Genomic DNA, 10,900 nt, shown 5'->3' with positions numbered 1-10,900 from the left:
TTGTAAGTGATTTCTGGCTGACGTCCTACCTGGACAGCTGGAACCTTCATTTTTTCATTTCTCCAAATCAGTTGGTTCAGCCTCGTCCCAATATATTAATTCACTAAACATGCGGCATTAAGCATTAGAAAATTCTAATCATAACTTTGAATAGCAGTTCAAAAAATGGTTCTGAGTACTATGGGACTTAACATCTGAGGTCATCAGTCCCCTAGAACTTAGAACTACTTAAACCTAACTAACCTAAGGACATCACACACATCCATGCCCGAGGCAGGATTCGAACCTGCGACCGCAGCGGTCGCGCGGTTCCAGATTGTAGCGCCTAGAACCGCTCGGCCACCCCGGCCGGCTGAATAGCAGCGACATAGTGTTAAGACTGGTATCTAGTTCGTCATTATCTGACTACTTTTACTTGGGATGCCCTTCAAGTAGTGGTGGCACGCGTGAGGAAACCAGCGTATGGAATCGCTTTGTAGGATAAGGGAGAGGTTAGTGGTGGATATCTAAAAGCGTGCAAGGATATTCGTAATGTGACACTGCAAGAAGCAGGAGAGAGGAAATATTGCAAAGTCTGTCGAAGATGAGAACATGTAAGAAATTGCTACTGAAGATATTGGCCGGCCGCTGGTGGCCGAGCGGTTCTGGCGCTACAGTCTGGAACCGCGCGACCGCTACGGTCGCAGGTTCGAATCCTGCCTCGGGCATGGATGTGTGTGTTGTCCTTAGGTTAGTTAGGTTTAAGTAGTTCTAAGTTCTAGGGGACTTATGACCTCAGCAGTTGAGTCCCATAGTGCTCAGAGCCATTTGAACCATTTTTGAAGATATTGGCTGTAGAAGGTATACGAATAGTACAATTAACGATGAGCAGATAGACGCCCTGAAAAAAGAAGCAGGATATATTTCGTCGCGGAAATTACTCTACTTTGGTAACGCACAAGTGCTTAACCCATTTGTAGCTGGTTGGAATTTTAATAGTCCGAGAAATTACCAGCATCTGAATTGTGGCAATACGGAAAGGAGACTTATGTCATAAAGGTGCTGGTCACCAAATAATATATAGCACTCCTAAGAGATGGGGCCCCTCCATGCCTGCACCATCGTGGTGACCAAACCAAAAGTTCTACTGTCACCTTCGTCAACATGTTAGTTATCTAATAGGTGGATCACAGGATGCTGGGCTGTGATGTTATCCGTGCGTCTGGGTAAGACTAAGCATTAACACGGTCCATCAGGTGATAGATAGTGGACCAAACGCGAGTGAGGGTAGCGATTTGAAGAGCAGAGGGAAAAAAGTGCCGTGGCTCGTGCCGTGAGAAAAAAATCTCTGCGACAGTGGGATGGGTAGTAAGAGCAGTAGTGGCTTACTAGCTGCGATAGCTCATGCACGGTTGGATTTGTTAATATAGGTATCATGCATCATTACCGTGGCAAGCGATGGCGATGTGTCCCAGTTGCTGCAGCCGCTACATTCCTGGAACAATCAAGATCGTTATACAGTAGTGGGAGATCGGCCATAGATCATCTCACTGTGTGGGGGATCTGTGGAGCTTGTCTGCATGCAGTGTACGGTACGGCTTCCCTGCGTGGTGCCAGTTATTCGGCAGTGTATCCCAGCTGGATATCCAGTAATGGCGTCTGATTAACAGGGGCTCACCTGTACCGTTATGTTTGCGTGTGCTTCGCCATAGATGTTAGGTCCTTACAAGTATGTCTTCTGGTCTTTTATGTTTCCATCTATGGTTGTGGTCGTAGTTCCCCAAATTCAGAATAAACGGGTCCTGCGAATGTCTGGAGTTTCTGTATAGTCTTGTGGTGAGTTTGTGGATTACCTCCGTGAAGTATCTAGTCGGTATTGCCGGTGAAGGTCCGCGATGCGTGTGCATCGCGGAGCATTGCTTATGATTTTGAGTACTTTGTTTTGTATGAGCTGCAGACGGCGCAGGCGTGTAGGCGCAGCGTATCCCCAGACAGGAGCTGCGTACGTCATCAGGGGTCGAATAAGTGTCATGTACATGGACCTCGACACCCTTTTGTTCAGTGTGCTACGCCTGTTGAGTATAGGGTAGAGCTGTTTGAGCCTCGCGCTGGCTTGGTTGGTCATGTGTTGTAGGTGGTCCCCCCAGAGTAATTTCCGGTCCAGCCAGACACCGAGGTATTTGACTTTCTCAAGGAAACGTATTGGGCGTGCATGTAGAGTTATTGGTCTGCAGTATCGGTGTTTGCGCAGTTGCTTCGGTCTTCTAGTGAACAGAACGGCATCGCACTTGTCGACGTTTACTCTAACACGCCATTTCTCCAACCAAGGCTCAGCCACTCTGAGTGCAGTCTGTAGGCGTGACCTAATGCTTGATGGTTTCCAGTCTTGCGCGAGGATGGCTGTGTCATCCGCGTAGATTGCCATCGTTGTGTTGTGTGTGGTTGGGAGATCGTTTATGTAGAGGTTAAACAGTAGGGGCCCTAGGATGCTTCCCTGGGGTACTCCCGCGTGTATACCGTGTCGTGTTGATTGTTTTCCCTGCATGTAAGTGTTGAAACTTCTATCTGTGAGGTATGAGTGTATTAGACGCACCAGCCCGTCGGGGGAATCCCGCGTCGCTAAGCTTGCGAATGAGGCCGTTGTGCCATAGGCGGTCGAAAGCCTTTTCGATGTCCAGGAACAGCGCCCCTGTAGCTTTGTTTATGTTGAAGCCATGTGTTATATGTTCAACGACCCGTAAGAGTTGTTGTGTCGTGGAGTGGTGATTCCTGAAGCCAAATTGCTCCGGTCTCAGGATGTCATTTGTTATGCAGTGCCTATTGATGCGTTTGAGAATCACCTTCTCAACAATCTTACTGAGCGAGCTCAGAAGGCTGATGGGTCGGTAATTTTGTGGGAGGCTGTGGTCTTTCCCCGGCTTCCTGAACATCAGGACCTTGGCCGTCTTCCGTCTTCTATAGCACTCCTGTACGGATTTGCTCGACACGGGGGTAAGCCGGTTCGAATCCTGGTTGTGGATGAAATTTTAACTGTCAGTCTATGGCAAGGGGAAGAGAGTTGTTGACGTGAAGTTTCTGATCACCAGTCTATATTAAATTCGAAATCTCTTCGCCATATTTCATCAAGTGAGTGCATATGACACTGTAAATGGTGATGTACTCGCCAGACGGTGACGTAAAGCTCGGTTGCCCCCTTGGAAATAATCGCGAGGAGGAGGGCATGTGCCAGCACTGGGTTTCACACTAACCCTCCTCCCATTACCATAATCATACAACACAAACATAACACCACACCATACACGCACCCATAACATACAGCTATTAAAAAACCTAAACTAAACTCCGCCCGAACAGGTCATGAAGGCCCAACGATACCGACCGGCTCCCGTGTCATCCTCAGCACACAGGTGTCACTGCATGCGGACATGGAGGGGCATGTGGTCAGCACACCGCTCTCCCGGCCGTATGTCAGTTTACGAGACCGGAGCCGCTACTTCTCAATGGAGTAGCTCCTCAGTTTGCCTCACAAAGGCTGAGAGCACCCCGCTTGCCAACAGCGCTCGGCAGACCAGATGGACACCCATCCAAGTGCTAGCCCAGCCCAACAGCAGTCAACTTCGGTGATCTGACGGGAACCGGTGTTACCACTGTGGGAAGGCCGTCGGCAACATTCACCTACAAACTACAAATACACACACCACACTGCTCTACACCTACAAGGAAAGGGGCCACTGTGCATGGAGGTCGAACGTCCTCTCTGACAGCCGGTTGAACCAACTCCTGTGGAATACCGCAACAAACAATGTCATCGCACATTTATATTTTTTACATGACCCCATGGTACACGAAACAGGTCCGAACGCTGTTGCAGAGGCAACGGAAAAAGCATGCGAAGTTCAGAAGAACGCGAAATCCCGAAGATTGGCTAAAATTTACAGACGCGCGAAATTTGGCACGGACTTCAATGCGAGATGCCTTTAATAGGTTCCACAACGAACCATTGTCTCGAAATTTGGTAGAAAATCGCGGCAAGACGCAGTCAATACCTTCGCTGTGCAGTGCCGATGGTACTGTTACCGACGACTGTGCCGCTAAAGCGGAGTTATTGAACGCAGTTTTTCGAAATTCCTTCATCAGGGAAGACGAATGGATATTCCAGAATGTGAAACACGAACAGCTGCTAGCATGAGTTTCTTAGAAATAGATACCTTAGGGGTCGCGAAGCAACTCAAATCGCTTGATACGGGTAAGTCTTCAGGTCCAGATTGTATACCGATTAGGTTCCTTTCAGATTACGCTGATACATTAGCTCCCTACTTAGCAATCATATACAACCGCTCGCTCACCGACAGATCTATACCTACAGATTGAAAAATTGCGCAGGTCGCACTAGTGTTTAAGAAGGGTAGTAGGAGTAATCCATCGAACTACAGACCTATATCATTGACGTCGGTTTGCAGTAGGATTTTGGAGCATATACTCTATTCAAACATTATTAATCACCTCGAAGGGAACGATCTATTGATACGTAATCAGCATGGTTTCAGAAAACATCGTTCTTGTGCAACCCAGCTAGCTCTTTATTCGCACGACAGGGGATCTCAAGTTGATTCTGTTGTGTCTAGACAAGACAGTCGAGACGCAAGGCGAGGAAGCCGAAAGGGCACGCGTCAACTCACGCAGGCTTGTTTAGGTCTGAAACAGGATTCGTAATGAATGCTATAAAGAAAAGTACGTAGCTGCCAGAATACTTAACTTTATTCCATCATTTGTATACAGCATTCTTGATGATACAAGTGAGACTCTCTCTTGAAATGGTTAATGGCGCCTTGCTAGGTCGTAGACATGGACTTAGCTGAAGGCTATTCTGTCTCTCGGCAAATGAGAGAAAGGCTTCGTCAGTGTAGTCGCTAGCAAAGTCGTCGTACAACTGGGCGAGTGCTAGTCCGTCTCACGTGACCTGCCGTGTGGTGGCGCTCGGTCTGCGATCACTGACAGTGGCGACACGCGGGTCCGACATGTACTAATGGACCGCGGCCGATTTAAAGCTACCATCTAGCGAGTGTGGTGTCTGGCGGTGACACCACAGATTCCGTATTTCTAGATTTCCGGAAAGCTTTTGACACCGCTCCTCACAAGCGACTTCTAATAAAGCTGAGGGCCTATGGGGTATCGTCTCAGTTGTGCGACTGAATTCATGATTTCCTGTCAGGAAGGTCGCAGTTCGTAGTAATAGACGGCAAATCATCGAGTAAATCTGAAGTGATATCAGGTGTTCCCCAGGGAAGCGTCCTGGGACCTCTGCTGTTCCTGATATATATAAATGACCTGCGTGACAATCTGAGCAGTTCTCTTAGGCTGTTCGCAGATGATGCTGTAATTTACCGTCTAGTAAGGTCATCCGAAGACCAGTATCAGTTGCAAAGTGAGTTAGAAAAGATTGCTGTATGGTGTGGCAGATGGCAGTTGACGCTAAATAACGAAAAGTGTGAGGTGATCCACATGAGTTCCAAAAGAAAACCGTTGGAATTCGATTACTCGACAAATAGTACAATTCTCAAGGCTGTCAATTCAACTAAGTACCTGGGTGTTAAAATTACGAACAACTTCAGTTGGAAAGACCACATAGATAATATTGTGGGGAAGGCGAGCCAAAGGTTGCGTTTCATTGGCAGGACACTTAGAAGATGCAACAAGTCCACTAAAGAGACAGCTTACACTACACTCGTTCGTCCTCTGTTAGAATATTGCTGCGCGATGTGGGATCCTTACCAGGTGGGATTGACGGAGGACATCGAAAGGGTGCAAAAAAGGGCAGCTCGTTTTGTATTATCACATAATAGGGAGAGAGTGTGGCAGATGTGATACGCGAGTTGGGATGGAAGTCATTAAAGCAAAGACGTTTTTCGTCGCGGCGAGATCTATTTACGAAATTTCAGTCACCAACTTTCTCTTCCGAATGCGAAAATATTTTGTTGAGCCCAACCTACATAGGTAGGAATGATCATCAAAATAAAATAAGAGAAATCAGTGCTCGAACAGAAACGTTTAGGTGTTCGTTTTTTCCGCGCGCTGTGCGGGAGTAGAATGGTAGAGAGACAGTATGATTGTGGTTCTATGAACCCTCTGTCAAGCACTTAAATGTGAATTGCAGAGTAATCATGTAGATGTAGATGTGGATCTTAACAGGGAACATTAAAGTCGTACGTCACTTTCAGTATAGTGGGATTAGTTATTCCTTGTGGCTGGTCCACTCTGTTGGCCTTAGCGAATTGTTAACAAACTGTCGCTTGTCTCATTGAGAGCAAAGTTTACTTATTATAAGATGATGAGCGTCATCTAGACAGAACTCTTCATCTTGGGTTTGCCAAAGACTTAACAGATGAGGTCATACGCTTGAACAGGTCCACATTTTACTAGAACTACTCAGTTACCAATTAGTCTACTTCTAACACTCTACCATGTAAAGTTACAAATGATAATGGAAGTAGTAAACTTCAAAAGCCATTGTTACTCGAAAATACTCTGCTAAACATGAAGTTCTGAAATCACTTAAGTATTTACTCAAGGGCATAGAATAATGTCTTATTGCTGACGCTGGAAGGCCTACGTGTTCCACATACAAGACGCTGAAGGTCTCAGATAGCCTCCAGCCCACACCTTTTGATGTGGACATTGTGAGGTAACGGGCGAGTTGTGGCGCCCTGAAAATATTCTATAAGTTCGGAGTTGACACGCCCACACGGGCCACTAAGCAAGCCGGGGCTCGTCGGCAACCGAGTGGTGCCGAGCGTTAGCCGGAGCAAGAGGGGCAGCCCCAGCACGTGGGCCAGACCGACCGTGTGGCCGGGAATTCCATGTTGACGCTGTATCGAGGACTGTGCTTTGTGTTGATGAAGGAGATTTGTACGCCACGGAGTGCCAAACATACGGCAGATACTGGCAGACATTTCACAGCTCATGTAGAAATTAATAATAGCGTGTAACATCCACGAGATAAATTTTAGCTACAGTGCGACGAGAGGAAATTATGCCTCCAACAATTATAAACATTATCTATTCAACATATGAAAAAACAGTGAAAACGATGATAAATATGAATTATTTATGTAGTATTTTATGATGTAATTGGAGATATCGATGTGTATCATACAAAGACAATGATAATTGTAAATTCCTTTTATGATCTGCGTTTGTCTTCCTTTGTTTTTACCTTTTGTTGGTTGGCCTTTTGTAGGTTGCGGACGCATATCAAACTGAGGTCTGTTAAGAAATTGTAATTATTTGTTAATTATTACTTGAGAATAGAGTTCATTATTATTATAAATATGAGTGAATAATCATTTGTAACTTTAATTCCTCTCTCAGTAAGCATTATCTTTGTTAATCAAAATATCCACGGGTGTACTGCCGGTCTGCAGTGTCCAACGGGCACTGTAGACCGGCACTACACCCGTGGATATTTTGATTATCAAATACGCCGGGAGAAACTCAAGAATCACATTATCTTTGTTAATTATTTCTTTCCGCTGCAAGGAGCACAGCCATTGATGATAGCGATTTGTATCGCATTTTTGTCTGTGTTTTCCTTAGAAAAAAATCAAATGTTTGCTTGATGAAGTCTAAATAGTGCACAATACGAAAGTAAAGCTTAATAAGCATTTCAAATACTTATCTTATTTCCTCTAACAATAGAAAGTCTCTATCAATTGTCTGCCGCCATCTTAACAATTATCTCAGCGGCAAATTCAAATTACGCAACTCTGCAGACATAAATGCCGAAGGTAATACAAATGTGTAAAAATAAATGTGCACCGGTGGTCCCGAACTCATTTTAATGAAAATAATTCGAATCATATTGGTTCTTTAAAAACGTTGCTCATTGCACGATCGTTATAACAAACTTTTCTAGCTGATGTATGGAGCCGAAATTATTTAAGCACGAGTTGCGAAGAATTTTGTTTCAGGTAACATACGTCAGTATTGTGCGCGGCTGATATTCGGTGGTTTTAATGACCATTTTGCTGAAGATAACTGTTTCCATCATAATCAATAGTTGTATAGGATCTGTAGTATGAACTGTGATTTAGTGACACTTACACAACTTACAGACAACACTTTAACACGACGTTAACTTGGAGTTCTTTAGCAACGTGACCAAATCTTTAGCCGGGATAAAAATTATTTAGTAATTACTCAATGTAATAAAATAAGATTATCATTTTCATTTACAAATTAGTTAAATACCAAACCACTGAATAACACAGCGAATGCCACAACCCAGAGGAATCACGATACCTCAGAAAGAAACATGTACATTATTTGCATGACGATTCTGATGGTGTAATCAGATTTTCAGTACCTTTATTAGTTTAAAATTTAGTATCTGACTGAAAATTATACAAGTAACACCCAGCAAAGAATTTCCAAACTCTAAAAGTTTCATCCGATTTTGTCGATCGACGTGTCTTCAGAAAGCTGTTAGTGTAAAGCTAAATTGGTATGAATTACAGGCATGTAATTTGAATAGTACATGAGTTATTGGAGGTCAAAGTGGCCGATTACTATTGATCGCGTCAGGCCATAAGTATTCCACATTTACACGAAGAAACGGTAGCAGCATGCTTATAATTATATTTTTTCGTCTATGTCTTTGTTTACATCCGATATATACTATTTATGAAGAAATTTTATTTAATTTCAAGTTATTTAAATGTAAATCCAGTATTTCGTATGTGTTTCAATATGTTTGTGAGTGTGCGTTGGCTTGGAGACATGGCGGGAGTGCTCTAGCCAATCACAGCGCTCGTTAATGGAGAGATGGTATGGAAGTGGGGGAGGACGGACGGTCGCGCAGGATATGGGGAGCGCTGGACGGGAAGGGTGCGACGGCCGGTCGCAGGAAATACTGGGCGAATGTTGAGCAGTTCGCGCGTGGTCGCGGGAGATAGAAATATTTCGTAGCGCCGACTTGTGTACTTGTGAGATTTCCGTGGCTTCTGCAGTGAAGACGTAGTAAGCGTTTAGAAGTGAATATCTCGCGAGCTATGTTGTTGTTCATAACTAATTACGTGAAGTAGGAATCTGTTGTTTCCCTGTTATTCAACTTATATTTTATGTAACTGCTGGACCATCGACACCGTGTAATATCTCTTTATATTCGATGAATTATTCTGATACAATTCTACCCTTGAATGACGTTTACTAATTTTCTATCTTCATGCTCGCAGAATCCATGCGCAAAGTAGTTTCATACAATAGCTATGCCATGAACGCCTAATTATTCTTTGTAGTACTCTCTCTGGTGGTTGTTAAAAAAAAGCTTCCGAGATTGTCTTCGTGCCGATTAGCCTGAGCATTGTTTGAAGAATTGTAATCTGAATATTGAGACTTATGACAAAAGATAACTGATACGAAATTGTACGATTAAAAGGGAAATATATATATATTGCTCCTTCATACAAAAGGTGTGTAACAATTTACATTATTTGACATTTGAGAATTAATGATATTCATCGATATATTGCGTAGTTGTTAATCAGAAGGGAACTTCCGAAAGACTGGATACGAACCTGCATTTAATAATCCAAGAGCTCCATTACTTCTTCGGAAGGTTAAACTTCATCAAAGCCAAATATCCGCTTGATCTGAGGTTTCCCGACTGATTATACAACGCTCCCAAAATTACGAGGCATTTTGTTTGTACAGATTAGCAGACTGCCGCAAAGCACGAGCCTGCAGAGAAGAAGAATCATCGCCTGATTTCATTCTAACAAGTAAAATTTCTGAATCATTTTGAGTGACTGAGTTATGACTGTGTCTCCTATTATGAATGATTGATTGCTCGAACGAATTGAGAACTACATAACTACATAATTACATAGATAGGAGGAAAATTACAACCGAAATACAAGTTGTTAGAGATAAAAGTGTAGATATTGTCATCATTGGTACCTTAATATGTACCCACTTCAGTGTGTTAGCTGTTTTCTCTGCGTCTAAAAGTATTCCCGCAAACACGACACATAATTTACTACCTCATGATTTCTGCACCGTCGTAACTACACCATTAAGTGGACTACACCTATCTGTATAGACTAACTGTTTTGCGTCTTCGTGAACTTACTTCAACACCTTATCTGCTGCCCAGGGTTAAAAAAAAAATTAAAAAAAAAAACTTCATGGCTTGCTCTTGCCACCTCTACTTTGAGGTACTAATCAACCTGAAAACATAGTAATCATTACAGGTATAATTATTAGTCTGGAAATGAAGTAAATAATGATGTAATGTTGTTCAGCACATTTTGTTTCTATTCCTTCGATATACCACCACCCAGTTTCGGCAGTATTTTTTCGAGGATTTTTTCGACGATCTAATCAAAAATATCTGCACACTTATTAGCGTACGTTAATACGGAGTTCTGGTGGGGAGTCTGGGCAGACCAGACCATTTCAAGAACGTCATTGTCCAAAAACCATTGCCTCACAGGTGGTGCTTTATGACAGGATGCTTCCTCACGCTGATACAAACAGCCATCGTGTCCGAAATGTTCCTCAGCTGTGTGCAGTACACACTAGTGTAAATGTTTTCATAACCCTCCACATTTAGCGTTTTCTTAATCACAATAAAGAGGGACCGCATCCTGACCCCGAAAAACGCTTCCCATTCCGTAACACCACCTTCTCTGTACCTCACTGTTGCACTGCACTGCTGCCGGCAAGTGATGATCGAAGGAGTTGCTGTGTTAAGAAGAACTCTGCGGATACCAGAAACTGAACGCTGGTCCCTATGTAGACTGTGCAAGAGGTGGGAGTCTTCCTACACGTTGGTGAGATGGTCAGACATGACGTAATGTAACGCTGAAACTAGTTGCACAAACAATAAACAAAATGAAACTGGGAATTGAGACGGCTGAAGATG

The 10,900-nt window shown here is 43.7% G+C and overlaps 1 pseudogene; it reads right to left on the bottom strand.

Annotated features, from left to right (window-relative positions):
- Window positions 1–3,527: 3,527 nt before the first annotated feature.
- On the bottom strand, window positions 3,528–3,645 carry LOC126253898 (5S ribosomal RNA; annotated as a pseudogene).
- Window positions 3,646–10,900: the final 7,255 nt, after the last annotated feature.

Source organism: Schistocerca nitens, chromosome 4 (assembly GCF_023898315.1).
Source record: "Schistocerca nitens isolate TAMUIC-IGC-003100 chromosome 4, iqSchNite1.1, whole genome shotgun sequence".
NCBI classification, from domain to species: Eukaryota; Metazoa; Arthropoda; class Insecta; order Orthoptera; family Acrididae; genus Schistocerca; species Schistocerca nitens.
The sequence above is the reverse complement of the archived record's forward strand: the minus strand, read 5'-3'. Positions and strand labels throughout refer to the sequence as shown.